This window comes from Lutra lutra, chromosome 8 (assembly GCF_902655055.1).
Source record: "Lutra lutra chromosome 8, mLutLut1.2, whole genome shotgun sequence".
In the NCBI taxonomy this organism is placed as follows: Eukaryota; Metazoa; Chordata; class Mammalia; order Carnivora; family Mustelidae; genus Lutra; species Lutra lutra.
In genome coordinates this window covers 89,534,354-89,537,526 of record NC_062285.1, presented here as the reverse complement: position 1 = coordinate 89,537,526, position 3,173 = coordinate 89,534,354, and the positions used below count along the sequence as shown (strand labels likewise).

At 39.1% G+C, this 3,173-nt stretch overlaps 1 pseudogene; it reads left to right on the top strand.

The window, feature by feature from the left end:
- The first annotated feature begins 2,262 nt into the window (after positions 1-2,262).
- LOC125106065 (60S ribosomal protein L12-like) lies at positions 2,263-2,736 on the top strand (annotated as a pseudogene).
- The last annotated feature ends 437 nt before the right edge of the window (positions 2,737-3,173 follow it).

Here is a 3,173-nt window from a genome sequence, read left to right as displayed (position 1 = left end):
GAGAGCTGATAGTATAGAAACTGAGTTAGACGCCAGTGGAAAGAGAACTGGAAGCAGAAGGGGCAGAAACAGAAGTTCGCTCACCCCAATAGCAGCGCCTTGCTTAGAAAGCAACAGACAGCTACTCTTAAGGGATGAGATAACAAGATTAATAGAGCTGCTTTTTATCAGAATAGCTTTTTAGTGCTGCTTGAGGTCTGTGCGTCCTGTTCCTAGCTTTGTGGCTGATGAGATTATTCTGTTCTTCCTCTGCTTTACCTATATTCTTGCAACACAAAGGACAACCGGAGAATGCATCCGTTCCTTGCAACTTACAAGAAGCTAACCAACGTAGACAAATACTCAGATCGTATCCAACTAAAAAAATGTTCTTTAAAACACTGATAAGCAGTCTAGAAGACAAATTTTTGTCTGTGTTTATAGTTATTTCCTTAGGACTGAGCCCTGGAATAAAAATGGATAGGTCAAAGGGTAAAGAACTTTTTGAAAACTGCCAGCTTTTCAAAAACCACTTTGATTACTATTGAACTTGATTATTTTTGTATGACTTTTATGTCTTAATTTTTTTTTTATTTTATGTATTGTCTGTTTTCTTTTGGTGTCTATGTGGCTGATACTGTATTTTGGCAGGCCTAATCTCCATTTGCAACCTTTTTCTTCCTTACTTGACTCCACTGCGGAGGGGACAAAAGCTAAATTTTGATTTCTACCTTTTTTTGTTGACATGAGAAATAAGTCTTCTGGCACATTCTCCACATTCTGCTTTCTTCCTGCTTGAACTGCGGGGAGATACAGCAGTCATTTTGAAACCAGAAAAATAAAAGCTACATGCTAAGAATGTGAGAGTCAGAAGGGTTAAGCCTTGGACGTTTGTGGTATCTGGAGTTTGGACTGATTCCTATAGTATTTCTTGTTACCTGAGTAAAACAGTCCCTTCACCTATGAAGCCACCATGGTAGGTTTTTCTGTTTCTTGTAGCTAAGTACAATTTCGATTGTTGTACCCAGTTTTTCATGATTTCATCCATAGGGCAAGTATACATCACGTTTGTTGCAAATACTTTGCCAGTTATCCTTTAGTTTGTGATGTTTTTCAATGCTAAACACATATGGTTTCATGTCTATGCTGTTAAATGTACTCATTTTTTTCTGTGATTTATTCCATTGAAAATCTGAGAAACAGTTGGATAATTTTGAAAGTTCTTGAAGAAGTTATAAACAAAACAAAACACAGTCAATCAGTTGCAATTATAATACAGAAACCAATGATGAATAAAAACAAAACATATGTGTAACATGCTACAGTAACAGGTACGTTTATAATAATGAAAATGGGCTGAACTTCTTAAATTTTCCTAGCAAGAGACAGTCATTCTCAGATTGGTTACATACCTATTTACGCATGCACACCCAGACGCACACACGATTGTGCCGTTTACAAAACAAACTCAAGCCAAAATGACAAAAAAAAAAAAAAAAAGAAAGTAGAAAGCAGATAGGCAAAGATACATCGAGGAAGGAAAATAAAAACAAAGCGAGAAGTAATATTGAATAAGCTATACCGTAGGGCAAAAGCAGTAAGTGGGCCCCATACCACCATTTTATGGATAAAGCTGTATCGTGATGAGTCATATGAGTTTATTCATAAACACTGTATAGCTTTATACAGAGCCAGATACTATCGAAACACACGGAGAAAATTCCAGAAACACAATTGTGGGACATTTTAACGTGTTTTACCCTTTGACACGTAGGATAAAAAATACCCATAAATATAGAGAGCTGAGTAATTTAATAAACATGTTTGATTTAATACATACATTCAAAATTATGTACACTTCAAAACAATATGCCTTCATTTTTAGTAGGCCTGAAATATTTGTAATGATTTAATATTTTGTCAGAAGTTGAGGAAATCAACTTTGGGGAAAAAAAGATGAGCAGATTATCTTAATTCTGTAAAGAATTTATTTATTTATTGGACAGAGAGAGAGAGTAAGAAAGGAAACAGAAGCAGGGGGAGTAGGAGAGGGAGAAACCGACTTCCAGCTGAGCAGGGAGCTTGATGCGGGGCTCTATTCCAAGATGCTGGGATCACAGCCTGAGCCAAAGGCAGAGGCTTAACAACTGAATCACTCAGGTACCCTGAGAAATTAATTTTAAAATTAAAATTTAAGCTTTTGGCTTTTGGCTTGAAGCAGGAGAATGTGCAACTGTCTTGGGCCACCTGAATCCGGGTTCATCCGAGCCAGCCGCCTCCACCATGCCACCTAAGTTCAACCTTGGTGAGATCAAAGTTTTTACCTGACGTACACTGGTGGGGAAGTCAGTGCCACATCTGCCCTGGCCCTCAAGTTCGGCCTTCTGGGGCAGTCTCCAGAACAGTTTGGTGATGACCTCACCAAGGCAACCAACTGGTGATTGGAAGGGTCTAGGGATGACGGTGAAACTGACCACTCATAACCGACAGGCCCAGATTGAAGTGGGACCTTCTGCCTCTACCCTGATGAGCGAATCACCAAGGGACAGAAAGATGCAGAAACACGTGAAGCACGGTGGCAGCATCACTTTTGATGAGATTGTCAACATTGCCTACCAGATGTGGCACCGGTCTTTAGCCAGAGAACTCTCTGGAACCATTAAGATCCTGGGGACTGCCCAGTCTGTGGGCAACAATGTTGATGGCTGCTACCCCCATGACGTCATAGATGACATCAACAGTGGTGCAGTGGAATGAAAAACAACAAAGGAAAACATTTCAATAAAGGATCATTTGACCATCAGAAAATTTAAAAATGTCCTAAGGTATCTTTTAATTGAAAGAGGAAATCCCCTGCTCGTATATACCACATCTTGGGTATCCATTTATCAGTTGGTAGACACTGGGTTATTTCTACTTTTTGACTACTATGAATAATGCTGCTATGAGCATTTGTGCTCAGGTTTTGGTGTGAGCATATGTTTTCAATTATTTTGGGTGCATGTCCAGGACTGGAATGGCTGGGTCATATGGTAATTATATGTTTAATGTTTTGAGGCACAGTTTTCCAAGACAGCTGCACCATTTTACATTGCATCAGGCGATGCACAGGGCCTCAATTTCTCTACATCCTCACTAGCATTTATTACTGGCCTTTTTTTTGGTTGTTAATGTTCATGAAGTAAGGATTACAC